This window comes from Narcine bancroftii, chromosome 1, assembly GCF_036971445.1.
Source record: "Narcine bancroftii isolate sNarBan1 chromosome 1, sNarBan1.hap1, whole genome shotgun sequence".
Taxonomy (NCBI): Eukaryota; Metazoa; Chordata; class Chondrichthyes; order Torpediniformes; family Narcinidae; genus Narcine; species Narcine bancroftii.
In genome coordinates, this window is record NC_091469.1 from 45,738,975 (window position 1) to 45,764,001 (window position 25,027).

Sequence of the window (25,027 nt, forward strand, 5' to 3'; positions counted from 1 at the left end):
ACTAATTAAATAAACAAGGATACTTCAATTATCAAACAGCATAATATAAAACCTTGATATTAAATGTGGGCAAACAAACCTAATTGTTGCACTAACTCAATAGGAGCCATTTATTTTGCACTTGATGGTTCAGAGAAAATAATGATACACCCTGTGCATGTCCTCCCAACAAAGTATCCACAACACCGGCTTGCGGGGCACACCTCCTCTTCAAGCACAGGATCTGGCTTTCATTGCCAACACTAATTGGTGCATATCCCAAAGTGCCCTTGACAATGTCAAGAGTGATCTGGCTTGAAATGTTGTGATTTTCAGGTAAGGATCCTCTCACAGTTCGGTTAGTACCTTGTAGTTCTGGGTGTGACTGCAGACAAGAGGCCTGATGCAGCAATAGTAGAGGGAGTGAAAGTAGGAGGCAGTGCTTGGAGTATACATAGCTTCTAAAATATAGACAGATTATTTATGTAGCTATTGCAGTAACATTTCTAACCAACACAACCCCCAGGATGCTGGTGGAGGACAAATGCAGATAACGACCATGAGAAACTGGTTAGAACCTCTTGTGTTAAAGAGGTTCATTGTCTGCGACTTCAGTGGTGTCAGTACATCAACCCATCCTGGATGATGTCCAAGGCAGTTATGCTAATTCCATTTACTGAGGAGCTGCGAATGGAATTGAAACTGTCAATCACCTTTGCATCTCTTCAGTTTTAACATTATGGTGGAAGAAAGTTTAATGATGAAGTAGTCATCCCAAGACACTGCCCCGAAGAGTTCTTGAAATGATGAACTGGAGCAGGGATGACTGTTCTAGTGACCACAGCTATCTTTATTCTGCTATGGACAGCTGTTATCACGGTTGTTTGATGCCACATTCGACCAAGGCCTTCCCCAGGTTGTCAACTCACAGCTGGAACTCAGCTCTTCTATTCATGTCCAGACCACAGCTGTAATGCAGTAAATCAGACCTGGTGAAACCCCAAGCATCAGTGAGCAGTTGATAGCATGAACATCAACTCTTTGTTAATGATTGAGAGTACACTGATGGTGAAGTAATCGCTTGGTATGATCTCGTGCTGCTTCTTGTTGTCAGGACATACCTGGGTAGGTTGATGCTATGGTTGTAGTTGTCCAGGAACAGCTGGGGTGGAATAATGGATTGTATTTGTGCATAGGTGTTCATCACTACTGCAGCCACACTGCCTGCAGTGTCTTCTTTGAATCATGTGGACTGATAGGAATTGGGTGAAGACTGGCCTGTGATTGCGCTAATGCTGGAGCTTGACACCTGGCTGTTATCATCTTTGCCTCACAAAGAAGGATTATGTGGGTCATGTTTGCTGTCACCACTAGCATCTCCTGCTTGAATATTGAAGGCATGAGGCTTGTCAAAAAGGAGCTACTTGGTTATTAGGGATCTAAAGGGTTAACATTTGGTGGGAATTCACTGGATTCCTTCCAGATTTAGAGTGCAAGTTAGCAACCACTAGATCTTTCATAAACTTACTTAGTTATTCATCACTTTTATTGAAAGCCATCATTTATTTCCACCCTTCCCCACCCTTCCTCTAAACGTGCTTGAGATGTTGGTGGCGGGCTACTGCCTTGAACTGATGCACGTCCTTCTGGTGAAGGAACATCAACAGTGCTGTTACATAGGAAGAACAAACAGGACTGTTAAAGGAAAGCCCATAAATCATTTCTAGTCCTAGGGAGATAGTCGGGATTCCTACGAGACAATTTCAGGAACTAAGCAGCTTGTTCAAAATGGAGCAATTAGATTATCCAAAATGTGAGCATAAAACAAAATGCTGGAGGAATTCAGTGAGAGAGAGATAGCCGATGTTTCGGGTCAAGGCCTTGAATCAGGACTCTCTGCATCAGCAGTTAAATCTTAGTTTCAGATTCCAGCATTTGAAGTTGCTTATGTATCCAGAATGTGAAGTCCTGCCACATAAATTGAAAAATTCAGCCAGTTCATTCCAGCTCAAAATACATTCCAGCCGTCTAAGAAGTTGGATGTGCCAAAATGAAGACTCAGTTGCTATTAATTTGTACTATCTGATTGGAAGAGCCACATTATGCAAAAATCATTTCATCTCAAAAGGAAGCCTCTACTTTTCTGCTTATCAGAACCAGTGAGATATTGTCAGAAGTTCCATCAGCCCTGAACTGATCAAACCAACAATTATACAAACTTACAGGAAATAGCGCAGCTACCTTTGAAGTGTGTAGGGAGGTGAGTCATGTGCTACGAGCTCCTGGATCCACAGGGAGATCAGGGTAGATATATACTGAAATCCAGCCAGGATGCTGACTTCAATCTTCTGTGCTCAGCCTCAAACTATTCTCAAATTGAAATTAAAACAGAAATTTTGGAGGATCTTAAATCTCTTTCTTCTGTGAAAAGGCTTGCTACATCCTGCAACAATTTTTAAACCATAAATCTTGCACGCAAGGCTCAGTAATGCATCTCATTTTTTTTTAAAGCAATTCTTCCAAAACAGTATAATTTGTTAATAAATCTCTTTTTTAACAATAAAAGTTCTTGACTGAATTCTTCAAACAGTTGATTGGTACTTGGCTGGTTGACGGTATGGTGCAAAGCAAGGAAATGCACCAAACCACTAGAAATCTACCCTAATATCCAGGGTCCTCCTACAAACACCCGGCAGAGAAAAGAGACACCGAACAAAACTTTTTCACTTGGTGTTCATAAAAATATTGTTGAAGGAGGCAAGGAAAAACAATGTCACCAATAGTCAACCATTTGAACTGCCTGGGTAATAAGAAGCTTGTTCCCTTTCTGTGTACTGTAAAGGGAGTGTACCTGGTGGGTAAAGAAGTGCTGGGAGTGACAAAGAAGGATGATTTAAGGTAGGTGGTCGTGTGAATAAAGTAGAAGGAAACCCATGAAATGTGAATAATCCTAGGACTATGACATGTTAATTCCTTTCCAAATTGGTACTGTTCCTATTACTGGCCATCACTTTCAATACAGATTATTTCTTTAAATATCTTCTTTGATCCAATCTACCTCATCTCTCTGAACACCCAACAACATTTAAATTCTCCACCTCAGCACCCACTACTCCAATTCCATCCTTTTCCTTCTTCCCAACATCTTTGAAATCTCAAGCGACATACAATCTGCTACACACTCACATACCACTTTAAGTAATCCCTCTCTCATAGATGCTCTGTGATTAGTAAGGGATTGCTTAGGGTCATCCGCGAGTTGGGAAAAAAGGTTGAGAATCACCTCCCTAGACCCAATTGTTACTGAAATATTTTGCTTGAGAAGAATTGTCATTGGCCCATTTCTTTTGGAGTTATGAAACCGTGCACATAACGAGTCAATTAGGTACAATTAAAACATTGGTTTTCATACTCTTTCTTTCCATTCACATACCACCTTCAGCAATCCCTTACTAAATCACAGAGAACCTATGACATAAGGATTAGTTAAGGTGGTATGTATGTGGAAAGAAAAAGTTTGAAAACCACTAAGCTAGAGGAACTCATCAGTTGAAGCAAGCAGCAGTGGGATAAATAGAACAATAAATGTTATGGGCCTGATTCCTTCATCCACCTTCAAAAATTTTCATTCTCATTCTCTTCCTCGCCAGCCATCCTCTTTAATTTCCTACAGTTCAAATCTCTTTCTCCCATATTCTGTATTATTCTCTTTGTCTAACTTCACTCCTCTCATTTCTTGAATTTTTGTAAATGTCATCATTATTGAGACTGGTCAAATGTAGCAAGAAGCCAGTGTAAAGAGGAGAGAGGGGCTGGGAAATCAAAATAATCCAGTGGGGAGATGGGGTGGAGGAGGATAGAACAAGATTGGGTGGGAGCATAGAAGAAGAGATCTGTCTGGCATTTGCCAATTGTCCATCATGTTTCACCACTACCTGGTTGAACAATCCTGTATGGGACCCCACCCACCCAGTCCTCTACATTGGCTTCTTTACTCCATTTCACCAATTCTGAAAAAGGGTTTCATCTCAAAATATTCAACCATTCTTTATCCCCCCCCCCCCCCCCCCCCACCCACAGTGATGCAGCTCACTTGACCTGCCGAGTTCCTACCAGTTTAAGCATCTTACATCGAACAAAATATTTTCTAACCTCTGCTCCTCTTTTGGGATCATTTTAAGTACATGCATTCTTACTTCTAGCCCATTTCATAATTTGCTTCACCAAAATTCCTCACATTTTAAAGTAAAAACAAAAATGCTAGAGAAGCTCAGCAGGTGAGAGACAGTGTCCTTTATGTAGCAAAGGCCAAGATATATAACCGACGTTTTGAAGGGCTCAAGCCTTTAACTTGCAGTTCAAGTGAAAAGTCAACAGCCTCTTTTTGCAACTCCTTATTATTGTGGTTTAATGCACGTTTTAATAGATATTAACACTCTGCATTTCTAACTTTTAGAAAAATTGACATAAACATGCTTTTTAAAAGGAAAGTAGCAGCCAAACATTTTGAAAATAAAATCAAATTCCCTCTTCATATCATTAATTAATTTTAAATTACATTTTGGAATCAGAGAGGAGGCTCAGTCAGTTCCTCTGTTTGTTAGGGGATGACTCACACAGACCACAGCTCAAAACATGGTTCCATTCACAGACATATCCTTCAGCTTTTCAAGGGGTTCCAGAGTTGAAAAAAACAAAATGACCCACAGCCACCAGCACTTCCCTGCATTGTGTATGAAACTTAGCAAAAATAAAGCAAATTTCTCATATCCTGTAGGCACAGGGGTATGGGCCTCGTGTTGTGCTGGGTCATTTGTCCTTGTATTTGGTGCAGCAAGTTTAGACTTTTGCCAATCTCTGCAGTCAGAGTCCTGACCTTTCCCAGCTTTGTGGATGTGGATGGCTGTGTTGACTGCAATTAATTTATGCGCAGTGATGGAAGAGAAGAGGGAGAAAAATGAGGAGACATGGAGCCCCATCATCCAAATTGAACCAGAAATGTGTGTTGGGTGGGCATCAACATCAAGCCTGGTGTCTGTTTATCTGGCCCATAATCAATGTGTCAGATCACATCAGGTATCCTCAGGTTTGTGTTGGTTTTTCAATTACCCACAGTTGAGGTATGGAATATACACTGTATAACCAAACTGAAGTCTAATATATATTTACCTGGAAAAATCCAAGGTCAACATCAGATTGCAGGTCGACAATATTGAATGTCTATTTCTCTCTGTGGATGCTGTCTGAACAACTACTCCAGCTTCTCACTGTTTTGCTCACCAGATTCAAAGCCTTCTTTCTCCAAGTCTGGGAGATTCAATTGCACAATATGTAGCTAAATGCCAGTCAATATCAATTATGGGCCATTCTGCTATCATTTAGCCTGTGGATCTGCAGCATCTGCTGATCACCATTCAGCACGTCTCAGTCTTCTGTGCATTCCCTGACTTCAGCCAAACTCAGGATTCCAACATTCCAAATTCCTCATCTTTATGTACACATAAATGGTGGCAGCAAGTAAGAATTTCAGTGTATCTGCACATTGTACTCATGTAAATGACAATAAAATCTCCAACTTCGATTCATGCACACACACCCAACTTCAAGGCTGGGCTCCTGGCAACTTCGGCAGGACAATGCCAGAAAGATTCCTCCTGGAATGTGCAGGTACCAAATTCTTATCCATTTGCTGGATATTATACTGGACAACAATTCCCCCCCCCCCCCCCCAAAAGGTTTGCTTCCTGAAAAAAATTGATTATGATGGACAACTTCAAACTAAACACAAAGATAATTTCAGATTTTCTGGATCACATAGGAAGTTAGAGAAACATTAAATTAACTTCATAATCAGTTCAATGGACTTAAAAATGTTTTACTGCTGATTTTCATTTGTACTTAGCATCTGATGCCTCTCGTGTCAGTCTCCAACAATAATTGGCCATCACTGATGGATTCCAGTTGCCCTGACACCATTTTTCCATGGTTGCAATGTCCCAGTGAAACTTTTCACCATGTCCATCATCGACTGCAACAAGATCAGCAGGGAAGAAGTCCAAGTGCAAATGTAGAAAATTAATTTTCAATGACATGTTGCACCTCATAGTTTTGCAAGCTTGAAGTAGATTTAAAATATGATGGGAAATTGCAAAATTAGGTTACATCTGAAAAAAAGGTAGGCGATAGGAAAATTTTAAGGTGATTTTCATGATCAGCAGCCCAAAATCCAAAAATATAGTGTTCAGGAAGCAAAATCTTCATTGTCCGGTATTATCTGTGTGATGACTCGAGGACAACAGCTCATTTTCTTTTATGTGTCCTTTCATGATGTTGGAAAACCTCCTGATCTTTTGCTGGCTCTCCTCCCGAGAGCAAATGGTTTTAATATAGTTTTGTAATGAAACAGACCTCACAAGGAAATTTAATTAAGATCCTTTTCCTATCAAATCCAAAATTGAGTGTGAGACAGTCATTTCATTTTAAACAGGAATCTGTTTCTCTTCTCATTCTGCCTTGTGTAGAAAACATATCCATAACTTCATTTCCTCTATACCCCATGCTGATGCTCTCTCGTCCTCATCACATCTTTTCCCTCAACTCATTAGAATCCCTTATTATTCCAAACACTATCAGATCTCCTCTACACCCCCTGCTCTGATGAAACCAATTTCTCAATCTGTTCTTGTAAATAAAGCCTCTCAAGCACTTGTATTACTGTGATTGCACTCTTCCCATGACCTTGTCCGAATTCCCACTAAGATGCTGAATGTTGGATTGGTTGTGGCTTCAACAAAAACACTGCAGATATAAATATTACATTTGAATACATCAGGAAAAATACCATGGATTGATCATATAGTCAGCAATACTCAATGTAATTCATGGAAGACAAAAGAAGCATGATTACAAAGCCACAATCTTAGCAAGAAATTCAGAGAAAGTGATAAACCACATGGACAATTAAAATCAACCCACCCTTCTGAACACAGTTAAAATCAACATCCAAAACAATTCCTTCATCACAATAAGGGAGAAATTAGAAGAATTTGGTTTTCTACATGGAAGGCCATTTGCTTGACTGAGAGGAGAATCCATGAATAATTTAAAAGAAAAGGATTGGTAAATGAAAAAGAATTCAAGAGCATAATATCAATGGGCAGGGGGTTGGGCTTGGGCCTTTTCAAGGTAAATCCTGTTTTTAGATCTTTAAATACAAGAGGCTCACTTCTTATTAATGGTTCAGAAGTAAATAAAATGACCTCAATCAATCCTCTGGTTTACTGCCACCAACTGACCACTAAGACAATAGGCATTTGAATCAGTCAGGAAAGCCTTGTGATCCACAAATGATATCAGTTATGTCAACACACATTCTGGACAGTACAGAATCAAGGAACCAAAGCAAATTGAATGCTGATGAGGGAGAAAATCTCATAATGTAAGATTTCAAGAGAACCATCTCCCACATAAAACGTGGAGATCTACAATTAATTAAATAATGCAAATATAATGGACAGGATGAAATGTTGATCAACTGGTATCAAGTAGCCCACTTCTTTTCTTCTGACATGCCATAGCATGTTACGTGCTCTGTAACATTACACTCATTTCTTTAGCCATGCAAGAGAGGGAAGAAAACAATTGGGTATCTTCATTCCCATTGAAATGATATTGTGACCCCTATTAGCCAGCCCAATTATATTGTGAGTTATTGAAGCATAAAACTGCAATGAATTTCATATTTCTGGGGACTCCCAAATTGCTTCGTAGACAATAAGCTTTGTTTGCAAAGTACCGTAAATATTTGTGTATAATGCAAAATAATTTCCCCCTTTTTCCCCTCAAAAAAATAGGGGAGGGGGGGGTCACATTATACACGAGAATAAAATTTTTTAAAAATTCTGCAGGTGGGCGGGCGGTAGTCGGCAGCGCGACTCGGGAGGCCGGGCGAGCGGTAGTCGGCAGCACAACTCAGGAGGCCGGGCGGGCGGAGAGTCGCGAGCGTGACTCAGGAGGCCGGCCGGGCGGAGAGACGCGAGCACGAATTAGGAGGCCGGGCGGGCAAGCGGAGAGACGCCAGCGCGACTCAGGCGGCCGGGCAGGCTGGTGAGTGGAAAGACGCGAGGGCGACTCAGGAGGCCGGGCGGGCAGGCAAACGGAGAGACGCTAGGGTCATATTTCCCCTCTTTCCCCTCAAAAATGGGGGGAGGGTCGCATTATACACGAATGTTTGCGGTAATTATTGATGTTTGACAGACAAGTGCATCAGTAAACAGCACAATGCAGGATCCCATAAAAAGCAAAAGTGGATGGTTCATTGTAATGAAAGTAAATGCTTACTCAATTGAGAGCTGCCTCACAGCTCCAGTGTTCAGGGTTCAGTCTTGACCGCTGTTGAAATTTGCTCCTTCCCTTTCCTCTACTTTCCTCAAAAAGACCTAAGATACGAGTCTCTTGGTTAATTGACCACATTAAATTGTCATTAGTGTGTATTTGAGTAGAATCTGGGTGGGGTTGAAGGGAATGTCAGCCAAATTAAACAAGATGAGTGCTTGTTGTAGCATGTAAACAATAAAGACCTTTAGAAGAGCTCTAGCATAGTAACTACATTGAGATCACTGAGCATCACGGATACGTATAACTCCCATCCTTATCCGCAATCTAGATTCTACAGATTGCATCGGAGAAAAAAAAACTCGCACAAAATGTTTTATGTTTCTTCGCTTCTCTCCATGGATGCCTGCAATAGTGTTTTTAGGATTAACCTTTGGAAATTCCAGAGCAACCATGCAGCATTAGCAATGTCAGTGAAACCTTCTTATTTTCTACAATACATCACCAAAGGCTGGTTCAAACTCTCCTTTACCATATATCAAAAACTAAATGACACCAAAGGATAGACAAATCGGCTCAGAAAAGGAAGCTGGAGCTAAATGAGAGACTCAAGAGATGAAAATGATGGACTCTAGAACAACTACTGGAAGGACAGGACAAGCAGCATCCATGGATGCAAAGGACTGACTGACATTTCATGTTTGAGGTACTGCAACATACAGACTCGACCCAAAACTCCGACCATCCCACTCGCTCCAAAGATGCTACTTGTCCTGCTGAACTGTTCCAGCAATTGGTTTCCTTTTGGCACAAAGTTTGCACCTCTTCCAATCATCATTAGATGCTAAAACAAGGAATGGAGTGAGTGACAAAATGCATTGCTTTGACTTTCTAAGGAGGAAGGAGCCACATTATTTATTTCTGCTTTCAGGTGATTCTCCAGCAAGAATGCACCTCCAGACCTGTGGAATGGTTGTTCAGGTGGCAGCCCTGAAAGCGCTGCACTGTCCACCTGAAAGGGACAGCTGCAGGAGAGGTGCCTCAGAGCGCACTCCAGCTCCTGTCCCTTCAGGACAATGGGGCAGGTGGCGCAGGATGCCCCTGCCCCGACGACTCATGCCAGGGGGCAGGGGCAACGGGGAGGGGGGCTGTTGGGCAGCAGGGAATTGGGTTGCCGGCTGATTATCATCAGCCCGCCCCTTTACAGCCGTTTTCAGGCTGTTGCATTCAGGTGCCTAGGGGGAACTCCAGTGCTCCGGCGATTATCCCTCCCGGAGGAGGGTTAGAAAGTGCGCCTCCTGCTCTTTCAGGTGGGTACCCCGAGAGCCGCATAAGAGTAGAATATGCGGCTTTACATAAGGGCATCTGGCCACCTGATAGAATCTTATAAGAGCTTTATGGGAAAGGCTAACATGATTTATGGAGGAACCATCCAAGACAGACCTCAATTTCCTAGTAATTTTCCATTCAATTACAGCAAAGGAGCAAGAGCTTCATGAGTTTTAAATTTCCAAATCAAATGGGTCGAGGGAAAGACAGAAAGGGACTATGAAAAAGTTGGGTAAAACATTTGAGAATGTTTCATAAGTGGAGATGAAAGCAGTAGAGATAGTTTAAATAACAAATCAGTGGAATTGCTGTTATTCAAGATATGATATTCTGCTCCTTTCTGTAAGCAGGGCTCCACTGACATCCTGCTTTGCTTGGGAATTCTGCCAGGGAATTCAAAATATGCAAGAATCTTCTAAAAGCCTTTTGTGGCTTTTCTATAAACATGCAGGACATGGTCATCTAAATGTTGAGTTTTTGATTAATGATAGTAAATTTATAAAAATGCACTTGTTAACATGAGTAGCTAAAGCAAATTTTTTTTTCAAAAACTGTGCAACCTTTAAAATTAAAATTACCCAGATAAATAATCCATTTATGTAGATCAGGTTTATAATTAAAAAGTTGAAGGGCAGAGTTCTGACAGGAAAACAAGATGGACTCCTCTACTTCGGAGAAATCAGATTGGTTGATTGAGAGCAGACAGACTGTAGAAATGAACTGGAGCTTTTGGACTGCCTGACCCTTTAATTCACCATCGTACTCTGAACTCTCCATCTGTGGCCTCTTGCCCTGCTACACTGAGGTCCCATAGCGAGCATGAAGAAAAGCAGCACATCATTTAGTGTCTGGGCATGTTGTAGCCTGCAGTAAATAAAGTTCTGGAGGGACTCAGCTCAGGAACAGCGTCGGTGTGGGTAAAGGAATTGTCGATGTTTTGGGTAAACACCTTACATCAGGACTGAGATTGGTCTAAGTGAGATTGGAGAGGAAGAGAGAGTTGAGAAATCGATGCAATTACAGCATTTCAATACTGCATTCCCCAACTTCACATAATTTGCTTTATTTCTGCTTGTGTCAAGACTCACCATTTGTTTGGCATTGCTCTAGCTGTTTTATTTCCCCTACAGTTGCATAGTCTTGTCTGCTCAGCCAGTAGGCCAGATTTTACAATACTACCCATATCTCAGCGTTAGTAAAACATTTCCTATACTTCTTTCCCAAATGCTGGAAGCAAATCAACAGCCAATGTTTCAGTCACTAACTGTCCACCAAACTAGCAAGGGCTGTATTAGTGCCACCTCTATCTATGCGTGTCCTCTGACAGGTTAGGATTTCGCATGTTTGCTCAAGTTGTAATGCACAGAAGACACTGCATGCACAGGTCTTAGGGACAAAGAAATCCTAAAATCCCAACTTTGAACACAAGGACCCGACTTGCATCTTGAACAATTGGTGCGTTTCTGTGCCTCCTTCTGATTGCTACAGGTCAGTTTGCAGCATGACAAAGTGGAGCATGTGCACAAACTTCTCAATTATTCATAACTACAATATAATTCATCTCAGTTCCCTAATTAATTTAACTTTGTGATATGAATAACTCTAAATTTCTCAGAAATTACAAAATACAGCAAAGATAAATTAACTAAAAAGCTTCAAGCTTGGTATAAAGATGGGAAAAAACATATTTGCAGAGAAACATGCAGAGAAATGCACCAATCCAAAGAAAATCAATGCCCCAGAGGAGGTTCTTTAATGCTGCTTGTCATTAAGTATGTTAAATACCACCACTGTCCCCATGGTTTCCCTTAAGGGACACTTGTTGAATAAATACTTTATCTACATCAGTGTGAACACTAGTACATTATCTCTATTTTATTATTTTTATATACACAATAAAACCCCTGTTATCTGGCACCAAGAGGTTGGTAGATGCTGGATAAATAAATTTCCTGATTGCTTAAGATTGTGCACTGTATGAATTGGCAAGATGACTGCTAGGGGGCGCCAAATTTAACCTAAAGTATTTATTTTGCACAATTTATTTTGACAGTTGTTTGAAGCTTCTGGTTGCTTGAATTCCAGATAACAGGGATTTTACTGTAAATGAAAGATTTTTACCTAGGCAGTTGACTACTACAATCAAAGCAGTGGTCTTTACCCAACCCCAACCAACCAATTTTCCCTTGCAACCGCTGCAACCGTGCCTGCCTGTCCCACATTGGGCCTGTCAGTCACCAACGAGCCTGCAGCAGACGTGGACATACCCCTCCATAAATCTTCATCCGCGAAACCAAGCCAAAGATAATAATTACATACAAGGCAGTGGTCTTGTTTCATTTGCTAATCTGTCAGCCTGCACCTTGTTGGGTGTTGTAAATCAAATCCATCAATCCACTCGAAAGAACAGGATTTTCCCCAGCCAAAAACCTTCCCACCCTGTGAGTGTGTGTGTATACATGCATGTAACTGTATGCATTATATAGCTTGTATATAATGCATGCAGTTACATGCTTGTATACACACACTCGAAATTAATTTCAATTTGCAGCACAAATAATCTTGTAAATCCAAATCCAACTCGATTCTGAAAACATTTGGAAAAAAAACGCTATAGTCTATTCCCTTTAGCCCCCGATGCTATGCTGATCCATATATTCCTTAAAAAATACTAACATATCCTCACTCTGTAACCCTATATTTTTCTTCTCTTAAATGCCTCTAATGTTTCAGCCTCCACCACCATCCCAGGCAAGGCATTCCAGGCACCCACAACTCTCTGTGTAAAAAAAAACTTACTCCTGATTTCTCCCCTAAACATCCCTCCCTTCACTTTGTACAGATCTCCTCTGGTGTTTGCTGATTCCACCCTGGGAAAAAGGCATTGGCTGTCCACCCTATCTTTGCCTCTCATAAGTCTCCTCTCATCCTTCCATGCCCCAAAAAGAAAATTTCCAGCTTTGCTAATCCTGTCTCATAAGACATATTTTCCAATCCAGATAACATCCTGGTAAATCTCCTCTGCACCTCTCCATAGCTTCCACATCCTTCTTATAATGTGACCAGAACTGAACACAATACTCCAAATGGTCTCACCATTTGCAGAGTTACAACATGACCTCTCGACCCTTGAACCCAATCCCCCTATTAATGAAGTGCAACAAGCCATATGCCTTCTTAAATTCCCTATCAACCTATGCAGCAACTTTGAGGTATGTATGGATTTGGACCACAAAGCCCCTCTATTCACCCACACTCATAAATAACCAACAATTAACCCTGTACTCAACCTTTTGGTTTGTCCTTTCAAAATTCATCATCTCATACCTATCTGGATTGAATTCCATCTGCCACTTCCTCACCCAACTCTGCATCCTGTCTAATATGTTCTTGTAACCTACGACAACCTTCAGCGCCATCCACAACTCCTCCAACCTTCGTATCATCCGCAAACGTACTGACCCATCCTGCCCCCTCTTCATCTAGGCAATTTATAAAAATCACAAAGAACAGGGGTCCCAGAACAAATCCTTGGTGAACTCCACTAATCACTGACCTCCAAGCAGAATACTTTCCTTCCACTACTACTCTCTGCTTTCTACATGCAAGCCCATTTTTGTTTATCCACGCAGCCAAGGTTCCATGGATCATGACTTTCTGGACAAATCTCTCATGGGGTACTTTGCTAAATGCCTCACTAAAATCCATATAGACCACATCTACTGCCCTACCCTCATCAATTTGCTGTTATCTCCTAAAAAAAACAATTAGACTCATGAGACACAACCCTCCCTTTACAAATCCATGCTGACTATTCTAATTAGTCTGTACTTCTCCAAATGCTCATTGATCCCACCTTAAGAATCCTCTCCAATATTTTTCACACCACTGACATAAGACTCACTGGCCTATCATTTTCAGGATTCACCCTATTACCTTTTTGAAATAAAGGGACCAAATTTGCCATTCTTCTCCAGTCCTCTGGCACCTCCCCTGACTTAAAGATCTTAGCTACTGCCCCAGCTATCTCTTCTCTCACTTCCTACAGCAACTGAGGTATACAGGCATACCCCACTTTATGAAACTAGAGTGTAAAGCAAAGAAGCAATTACTATAGATTTCTATGGGAAAATCTTTTGAGCATTCCCATACCCAAAAAATAACCCACTAAATCATAACAAAAAATGCATAAAACCTAAAATAACACTAACATATAGAAAACCAGGAATGATATAATAAATGCACAGCCTATATAAAGTAGAAATAATGTATGTATGGTGTAGTTTCACTTACCAGAATCAGGAAGTCAGCGAGTTTTGACAGCTCTGCTGGCTGCCCTGTGACCATCCCACCAGCTGCGCGCTGACGGCCCTGCCAGCTGTTTTTTTTTGTAAAAGTGAACACAGGTTTCATCGAAAAAGCAAATTTGTGTAAAATGGGGTTTACCTGTATTTCGACTAGTCCTGGGGATTTCTCAATCCTAATGTTTTAAAAAGATCCAACGCCCTTCAATAGCCCTCAGCTCCCTTTTTAAACACACTCACCAAAGCTGGTTCCTGACACTCATGGCTCTCCCAAAGGAGGCTGTGTATTCCAAATACTTAATGCATATGCTGAACAAGGGCATTGTATGCATATACCATAGGGGATGGTGTTTGAATATTACCATAATTTGTACTGGATTTGGGCTGTGGATTAAACAACACAAGGAATGTGTTTGCAAAATACTGAAAGTAATGCAAAATGAAGGTGCCACCTGTGCAGCTTACCACAGCTGTGAATTTCCATGGATACCACAGCTTTGCCTGAAAAAAGTCACAGTCCTTGTAGCCTCTTGCTTGCCTGCTCAGGCAGACCCAACTGCTGGATGTGCAAAATGACAATTGTTATGTGGTGACAGATGGAAGTTTAAACTCAAAACAAAATCATTAAGAATCCAACTAATCCTGTTCTTGAACGGGAGCTGGAGAACCTATTTCCACTTTGTACACTTGATTGTCAGAGGCATTAGAGATCAGTCTCGAAGGTCAGTGCAGTCTGCAGAAATGGTCCAAATTACTGGGAACAGGCTCATTGGCAGCTATTTTTATTCCCTTTTCAAATGAATAAACAAAGCAACGTCACTGAAGCAGGTTTCTTGGAGGGCAAAGGTTCCATTCGATTAAAAACAACGGCAGCAGCAGGCCCTTCACTAATTTCCTGACAAGTAGTGACTTTTGAGAAGGGGTAGTTCAGAAGGAAATCTTTTAAAATTTCCTGAATATAGACAACTTCTGGTGTAAACTTCCAAATAGTCTCAACATGAATAGGTCAAACTAAAAGATTTTTTCAATTACAATTGCAACCATAAACTAAAAACATTATGTGCCCATGAAAGGGAGTACATTACTCTACAATTAAAACAAAACTTTAAAAGAAAAAAACAAACCAGGACGTTCTAGGAACTACAGGAAGTCCAGGAGTGCCCTTAAATCCCAACCATAATGCCTTGACACGAACTAAAAATTCTGTCTGAGATTGAGGCTGAAAAGGCCACATTAACCAGGAATATAGGCAAAAAGTCACTTTATTTTAATATGACTGCATAACAAGTCTTGACAAGAATCTGAAAGTCTATTTAGAATTTATAAATACAGAAATGAGGAAATGTTCACTGCTGATGGTCCCAGAGAGAGGATATATAATCAGCTGAGCCAAGGCACTAGGGCAGATGGTCAATTTTACAAACTGAAAGTTACACTTATGTCCAAACGGAGTACACTTCTTATGTCTCTTTAAATCTTTAGTTAAAAGACACGTTGATAAGTATTTGTGTTGATTGAGGTATTTTGTTTAGTTACAGTAGTAATTTGGAACACAAATAATAGAGAAATTATTCTCAATTTATCTGATTCCAGGTGCAAAAAAAAAATCATTGGGATTGTTACAAAATCCCAGCCACCTTTTGTATCTTCTTTAAGGTAGAACAGTGGTTTTCAAACTTTTTCTTTCCACTCACATACCACCTTAAGCAATCCGTGCCATAGGTGCTCTGTGATTAATAAGTAATAACTTGAGGTAGTAAGTGGGTAGTGAGAAAAAGTTTGAAAACCAGCTTTAATCATACCTGATTGGCTCGTTATGTGCATGGTTTCATAACTCCAAAGGAAATGGGCCAATGACAATTTTTCTCAAGCAAAATATTTCAGTATCAATTGAGTCGAGAGCAGCGATTCTTAACCTTTTTTCTCCCCAAACACATACCACTATAAGTAATCCCTTATGTATCACAGAACACTTATGGCTTAGAGATTACTTAAGGTGGAATGTGAGTGGACAGAAAAGGTTTGAAAACCCACTGGGGTAGAGCTTAGTACACACAAGAAAACAAGTGGGCTGACTGAATGCAACATGGGTCAAAAAGCTGTGAGCCTTTCCTTTTATAGTTCACTGGATCATTCGCTCATTCCCATAAAGTGGGAATAGATGGTGGTTAAAATCTCAACTGGTTCACTAGTATCCAACCTAAAAAGGAACCTGCTACACAGTGCAATATAGACCTAAAGCCCTCAAGATATCCAATAAAACAGCATCCTTAGGTTATTATCAAGGCCTGGAATAACCAGCATATGATTATTTACAGAGTGCAATATTACTGTAACACATACTATGACATATAGAATCCATTAGAATTTGAAGAGTAATTAATGGGTAATGAAGAAAATGGTGGAGGCTTTGAACAAGTACTTTGTATCAGTCTTCAGAGTGGAGGACACAGGTAACATACCAAAGAGTTGATGGGAGACAAGGACCTCAATGCAATCAATCACTATTACGAAAGAGGTAGAGCAGAGCTGGGCAAACTAGAGGGCCTAAAGACAGACAAGTCCCTAGGTCTCGATGGAAAGCATACCAGAGTATTAAAAATATACCAGATGCAAAAATTCTCTGGACTCTGGCCGGGTCCCAGAAGATTGGAAGACAGGAAGTGTAACACTACTGTTACAAAAGGAGGTAGGACAAAAGAAAAGAAACTGTAGGCCATTTAGCTGAATGTTCACAGTTAGGAAAATGCTGGAAACCATCATTAAGGAAGAACTAGCAAGACACCTGGATAGAAACTATTCTATCACCACAGATTCAAAGAGGACAGGCCATGTTTAGCTAATTTACATGTTCTTTAAGGATATTTTAGGAGACAAATGTGCTCTATTTACCTTTGTTGGGTTGGTTGCTGGTGCTGGTGGTGTCCAGGGGTCCGAAGGCTATGATGGCCACTGCCATCATTTCCCTGGCTGTTCCCATTGACACTGCCCTTTTCCAGCACCACGTTGCATCTGCACATGCGCACTGGGTTTTGTGTACTGGGGACAGTTAGCACAGGCTAAATCCTTTAGCGGTATAGAGACGAGGAGGGTGAGTAGGGCTCACCTATTTTCTGTTGACGGTTACATTACCATGGATTAAATTTTTGTTACTACAGATCATTCATTGCACACATAGTTGTTATAGATAATTTCCTCAAAGAGATTACTACTTGGAATACTCGGACTACATTATAATAAATCATTACAAACCTTTGTGTTCATCATTAAACAGTTAAAAAACTCATCTGGACTTGGCAGTGGATTATATCCAAACGCATCACAGTAAAGAGCTCCACCTAGTCTCCAAGCAGCTTTTATGTATAGTAGTTGCTACATTCATTCAACGGAAAATTATACTTGGAACATTTGAAGGGAAACCGTCCCAACAAAGTCTTTGGCTTGGAGTGATACCAAACACAATATGGGGGCCACGTTAGAAACGTTGAGTGCAAGTTGCTGACAACTATCCGCCTCCATCGGTCCGAGTATCGGCCATAGAGGGGTCCAGAGCTGCTATTCCTAGAGCAGAAAGTCCTGCAGACACATTGGTAGAGCCATTTCCTGAGAAAGAGCGGTATTATTGACTACAGCCACTGTGGAAACTTGCTTGTTGACAGCAATACATCACAGCTATCAGAAGCAGTAGGATAATGTTTGTGGATTCCTTCTGTGTATTTATTTACTTTGAACTCATTTTGGAGGTGCTGCTGCTCGTCCATTGGGGACTGTTGATTTTGTGCTCGTGTGATATTGGCAGACAGTGGGTTGGAGACGCGTAAAATGGCCACCTTCACTGCTGAGACATGATTAAAACCATTGCAGAAGTCATTGACTGAATTTAAAGTCACCAACTTGGAAATGGCTGAAGGTGTGTCACAAAATGATGGTGAAGAGGATAAAGATGCAAAGGATGTGCAATTCAAACTGGAGAAAGGGTCAAATATTAAGGCAACATCCAACAATGCAGTTTGAAATACAACCAGGTGATAGTGTGTCAAACATTGGAAGCAGGAGAAGCAAACAAAGTTCTTCTGGATCAAGCTCCAGAGTTTCCAATACTGCACCTACATATAAAGGCTGAAATGGCTGCTCTTGTTATACAACAAAAAAATACATAAGGATAAACACGCTTTAGAGGAGCAGGAGGAGCAGCTAAGGAGCCATAAAAAGCCCCACCTAGCCTCCAGGTGGCTTTTATGGATAAAAGTCGCTACACTTAGTCAACAGAATTTCTGATGCTCGACTGCAGTGTCCAGGGAGCTGTGGTGAAAGATTGGATTTGAGGTACGGCTCTGTCCATGGTTTTTGTGGATTGGTAACATTGAGATTTGGGAGGATTTGTCCATGTGTATGCATACCTGAAACAGGGAGAACAAAAGAAAATAAAAGGCAGAAATTAGATAATTACGTTAAGATTGATTCAGATACTTCCAAGGAGCCAGCTAAGGAGGAAAAAAAAAGAGCAGCTGGAGCTGGAAGCAAACATTACTGCTACCAGGGCCAAAGTGAAGGTACTGGGAGCCTCAGAGGGATTTAGTGTCTGAAGTATCAGATGGTCTGGAGTCATGTTTGGAGAAAGGTCAACAGAAAAAGAAAACATTTAATGTTACAGCAGATCTTGCACATGGACAAATCCTCCCAAGCCATAGTGTTACCCATCCACAAACAACAATAACAACTGCAGATAGAGCTCTGGCTCAAATCCAATCTCCCACCACAGCTCCTTTGACACTCCAGTCAAGCATCAGAAATCCAGGTGAACATGCACATGACATCTCCAACTACATTACCTTCTACAAGCAAAAGTGAACAGAGCAACATATTCTCAGTCATGGAAAGGCAAAATGAATTCATTGCATCATTAATTCAGCTGCAGTGTTTCTCTTTCCATGCCCAAGGAGGTTCAAGTTTTTGATGGTGTACTTCAGTACCGAGTGTTCATTAAAACCTTTGAGCACAATATTGAAAACAAGAACGAAAGGCACATGGATTGTCTCCTTATCTGGGACAGTGCACAAGTGGACAGGCAAGGGAACTTGTAAAGAGTTGCCTACATATGGTCTCGGACAGAGGATTCATGAAGGTTGAGTCTTTACTACAGGAGCATTTTGGCAATGAGCATAAAATTGGTAGGGCTCATATGGAGAAGGCTCTTTCATGGTCATTGAAAACAGGAGACACAAGGGCTTTACATCCTCTTTTAAGAGAGTGTTGTAGTGCCATGGAAGATATCAGCGACATGCATGAGCTGAAGATGCCTGTTAATATGCTAGTCATCATAAGGAAGTTGCCATACTGACTGAGAGACATAAGGAGAACTATGGCCTGTGATTTCCAGAAAAAATACAATCAAAAGGTTACCTGTTAAGGATATGGTGGATTTCGACAGGTATGAGGATTGCAAGAGCCAGTATTTGGAGATATCAAAGACGCTCCAACAGGTCCAAGTCACAGCCTCATCCAAGATTAAAAGGAAGCATCTTTTCCAAGACTGTGACAGTTGCAGATAAGGAAAAGATTAAGGAACAAAGAAAAAGGAGAGTTTGCCTGCTCTTAAAAGCTGTTTGTTCTGTGGAGGTGGACATGCTTTGGAGATGTGTCCACAGTTAAAAGAAGAGGGCACATAGTGAGAAAAATCACTTTGCAAAAAGAAAATGGAGTATGTTTTGGCTCTCTGTGTATTGGACACATCAGGAAGTAACTCAGCTGCAACATATGCAGTTTAAAGCATCCCAGGATGCTGCACATTCACCAGAGAAAGAATGAAATGGAAAAGGAGCAAGCAGAAAGAAAAGAAGCAGCTCAAAACAGTGCTACACCCTCTGTTCAGACCAGTGGTTTACTGGGGCCAGTGAGGATAACTGCAAACTCTCAATCGTGCCCTGTACAAGTCGAGGCCAGGAAGGGAATTGCAACAGTGCATATTTAGGCATTTCTTGACCGAGGTAGCACTGCATCAGTTTGCACTGTGGGACAAAATGAATAAGCTTAATCTTTGGGAAGAAGGTCAAGGATTCTATTGAGAACTATAGGTCAGGAGAAGGTCATTGAAACCAGAATTATTTCAGGCTGGGCTGGATGTAAGGGATTTTTGTGATCTCCCAGGCATATACACTCTGAAGACTATGCCTGTGCACAAAGAAACCATCCCACATCAAAACGATATCGACTGGTGATCTCATCTGAGGAATGTTCCTTTACTTGAGATTGGCTCTGAGATATAGTTGCTGATTGGCTCAGATGTACCAAAGGCTCTGGAACCACTAGAGGTAATACGGAGTGTAGGAGTGTTGGACAATTAATGGACATTTAGGAGTGGTCAGAGACAGGTGACAACAGGATATCAGATGTGAAACTTGATGAACTGTGGGAACAGCAGTTCAGGACTGGCCTTTCTGAGTTTCTCAATGATAAGAACCTTCAGGAGAAGACAAGCAGTTCTTGGATTTAGTCTCAAAATCTGCCAAGCTAGTTGATGGCCATTATTGCATTGGATTATCTTCAAACGAAAGTACTATGAAGGTGTTGGTTAATCCCTTGGACACAAACTCTGATCTGGAAGTTCCAGCGACTAGAAACATGATGGATCTTGAAGCTGGATCTATTCTTCCTAAATGATGGACGTGGCTTCCTCATCCCTGATGCTAAATCCATTCTCAATAGCCAGTTTTACATCTACTCTTCCTGCTGAAGTGCTATTGTTGAAGTTTTAAAATGCAGCCAGAAAGACATGGATTCTGCAATTCGAGCTGTTAAATAAGAGCTTGCTGTCCAGGAAGGTATAACTTTGGAATGGAAACATAAACATGAGGAAAGCTTTGCACGGGGGTTCAGAGATGAAAAAGTTGTTGATGAATATGCTAAAATCAATTTTCAAATGATGGAGGCCTATGACAAAAGGGATGAAGTGGCCAAGGCAGAGCTAGAGAAAGTAACAAAAGAAAAGCAGCAAGTCTTAAAGGAGATGAATTCAATTGAAACATCATTTCCTGAGTTGTTCAAATGATTTAAGAAACAAAAAAGTACAGGAATGGATGTGTTAGATTCAGGATCTTCATAAGGTGGAAGTCTTTTAAGGTTGCCAGGTGCTTAAATCCCACAAACTATGGAACGGTGACATCTGCTCAACTGTATCATTTTGCTGATGGTGTGAGGACAGTTAATGGAACTGTTGGTTACCTATTACTAGATCATAACCAAGGTCAGAAAATGAGCAAATGCAAGAATTACCCAGATCCAATTTACATTATTAACATCCATGGTGCAGAAGCATTGAGCCTGTACTTTATCAATTCTCCTGTTGTAAGAGCAGAAAATTTACAGTTTAAAGAAGAAGGCGTGAGAAATGTTCTCTTGGATGTCTTCCTACCTGGTACAATGCATAGATTCCTTATTCTGAATATTCAGAGAACGCTGAAGGAGAGGGTATTCAATTTCTTTTCAATGAAAGTACAGTTGAGGACAATGACAACATCATTGATAATAGATGCTTTAATTGACAAAATCCCAAATCCAATTTTTCAAAGCAGGAATGGAAGCATACAGACTCTACACAGTGGTGCCAGACTAGTCAAATTTGTGCTCACAAAGTGGTATGTGCGAATGAAGAGTAGAAGGATAAAGGGTGAAAATAGTACCGAGAATTGTGAAAGAGCTTTGGAAACTTTGCAGTTTTATTCGACATGTGCTGGCTGATGGCATCCATTACACCATTTATCACTGAACTCATGCACCAGAATGTAAGGCACTTGGTTGATCCATCCTCTAGAGAAAATAAGGAGACAGAAAGCATTCACTACCTCATGCTCCCACAAGTAAGGGAATCTGTTATCGATAAACATATTGAGGTAGCCGTCACCCAAGTACAGTGAGTCATTGAGCTTGGAAGGGTGATCCATGGCAGAAAGACCCTTCCTGTTAAGTACCCTTTGAAAGACGTTGCAGTTATATACTAGGATTCAGAAACGCTGAGAGATCTGTTTGATTACAGAGGGCTTGGAATTAGTGTTCTGGAAATGAGCCATAGATTGGCAGACTTCATCAAAATTCTCAACACTGCAGAAAATTACCTGTAAAAACTACTAAAAATTTCTGAAAACTACAAACTGATCTTTCTCCAGGGAGGTGGAACTGGACAGTTCAGTACTGTACCTTTAAATCTTATGGGATTAAAAAAAAAGAGGGCAGATTATGTGTGACTGGAGCCTGGTCTGCCAATGAAGCCAAGGAAGTCGAGAAATATGGAAAAGTGAACATTGCTTGATGATTGCAAAACCATTCCTAATCGAAGCAATTGGAATTTGAACCCAAATGCGTTTTATGTTTACTATTGTGCCATGAGACTGTTCATGGATGGAATTCCCCTTTAACACAGACATAAAGGGAACTATGCCGCCCTGTGACATGTCGTCAAGTTTTCTTTCAAAGCCAGTGGATGTAACCAAGTTTGGTTTGATTTTTGCTGGTGCTCATAAAAATATTGGATGTGGCGGGGTGACTGAGGTAATAATCGGAGAGGATCTTCTGGGATATGCACTGAAAGAATGTCCAGTCATTTTTGACTATAAAGTGCAAGGGAGTTGAAGTTCTCTGTACAACACTCCAACGACATATAGTATTTAAATTATGGGATTGGTCTTGCAATGGATCAACAATTCTGGGGGTGTGAGGCAATGGACCAGAACAGTGCTGTGAAATCAAAGGTGATTTATGATGTAATTGATGGATCAAATGGATTCTGTGGGTGCCTGCCTGCTTCAACCTGCACAATAAGTATTCCAACACGCATTTGGAAAGCTAATTGAGACAGTGTTCTTGAAAGAGTTTCTTGATAAAGCTACAAAAAAGTAATATGATATTGTTGAAAGGCCACAAGTCTGTCAGTGGAATTCAAATTTCTGTATATAATGCTGTGACAGTGGAAGAAACCCAAAAACTGGCTGACTTTATTTTTGTTGTTATTTTGGACATTGCCTACTACACAAACTACAGACTTTACTGGTCCATAGTGGTGGCACAGATCACTCTTTTTCAAGGCTATGTGCTAGTAACCTCTGGCCTAATGAAGAATGAAGAAAGAAGATCTACATAATATTGGAAAGTACTGTGTTTGATTGTTATTTATAACTGTGTAATTAATATGATACATTATATTTCATTACAATAATTAGGGGCTGGTATTGTAGGAGCTAAATGTGCTTTGTCAGATTGGTTGCTGCCATTGGCAGCAATGTCCAGCTGGTGCTGTTGTTGTTTCTGCGGCTGTTCCCATCGATGGTGCCCTTTCCAGTGCCATCTTGCATCCACGCATGTGCGGTGGGTTTCACGCACTGGGGACGGTTGGTGAAGGTGCTTGGGCATGAATTCTTTAGTGGCATAGAGACGAGAAAGGCTCGCATATTTTCCTTTGACCATTACATTACCACGGATTAAATATTCGTTGTAATAGATCATTTCTACATAGACGCTACTACTTGGGATATTCGGACTATGTTACAATAAATCATTACAAGTCTTTGTGTTCATCAATAAACCATTAAAAAACTCATCTGGACTTAGTAGTGGATTATATCGAAACACATCTCAATAAAGAGCTCCACCTAGTATCCAAAGCAGCTTTTAGGTATAGTAGTTGCTAGAGATATAATGAGCACAATGGATGGAGGGCAATGGGTGTATGTGATGAGGTCATTCACTTTGAAAGGAAAAATAGTAAATTGGACCATTATTTAAATGGTAAAAAATTGTAGCATGTTATTGTGCAGGGAGAGAACTGTGAGTGCTCATAAATGAATCACAAAAGTTTAGCTTGTAGTTGCAGCAGTAATCAAGAAGGCAAATGGAATGGATTGAAATGAAAAGCAGGGAGCTTCTACTGCACTGTACAGGGTACTGGTGAGGCCACACCAGGAGTACAGTGTGCAGTTCTGGTCTTCTAACTTGAAAAAGAATATACGGGCTTTAAAGAGGTGCAAAGAAGGTTATTCTGGAAATGAGATGGCTGGGGGGGGGGGGGGGGGGGGAGGGAGAGGAAATGTCAGCATATGAGATTGATTTGCCTTCAGCTCGACTCAATCAAGTTTAAATGGTGGATATTATGGACATGTTTAAAATTATGAAAGGAATAGATAAGATAGAAGCAGACAGGTTGAATTAAGGGACATGGAGTAGATTTAAGACAGAAATGAAGAGGATCTATTTCTTCCAGAGAAGTGAATCTGTGGAATTCTCTGGCCAATGAAGCAGTAGAAACAGCCAGACATTCTCATTAAATGTATTTAAGACAGCAATATATCTATATCCATCTATACGAATAGTAGGGGAATTAGGTGATGATGGATGAGCATATAAATGGAGCTGAGTTCAAGGCAGGTCAGTTACTTTCTTATTGAATGGTGGAGCAGGCTTGATGTCCCATGTGGCCTCTTTCTGCTCCTATTTCTGATGTTCTTATGATCTAACTGGAGGTGGTTTTGTGTACTGATGAAAAGCTCCACATACAAATTTGGTGGTAAGCATATTTTAATTTGTATACAGGTTCCTTACTGCTTTCTCCTTTTTCAGCATCAAGAGGAGCATGTCTTTACCTTGGCACCAACCATTTGTGCAGAAGTTAGAACATAGGTATTCAGATGACCTTAGTGAATGAACCCAGATCAGACATTGCACTGAGTTCAGTAGGAATCTAGAAAACCCTCTTATCCTTTCAGAACAACTACCTTATGGGCTGATATCACAGTTCATCAAATGGTTCATTACTCACATACTAACCCACTCACAGTCCTTCCGGAGAATACATTGAGATACAAACATCAGCACTCTCAAGAGAAACAAGATTTGCTGATTTATTGGCCAAGTAGGACAATGATGCAAACAGTCTCAGAAAAAACCTCACTGTGGCTCCACCATCGCCTAATCTGTTTCTTTACAACCTTTTATCTATTAGAAATATAAATATTGATAAGAAGGCAGAAGGGGAGAGGGATGGGAGAAAGGGGAGGCAACAAAGTAGACATCCTCCAGGTAAGCAAAGGTACTGC

The 25,027-nt window shown here is 40.8% G+C and overlaps 1 protein-coding gene and 1 pseudogene across 3 annotated transcripts in view; one reads left to right on the forward strand and one right to left on the reverse strand.

Annotated features, from left to right (window-relative positions):
- Positions 1 to 25,027, reverse strand: part of mfhas1 (multifunctional ROCO family signaling regulator 1) — a 72,688-nt gene that overhangs the window by 25,342 nt on the left and 22,319 nt on the right. The window lies entirely within an intron of this gene.
- Positions 21,671 to 23,079, forward strand: LOC138753953 (phosphoserine aminotransferase pseudogene; annotated as a pseudogene).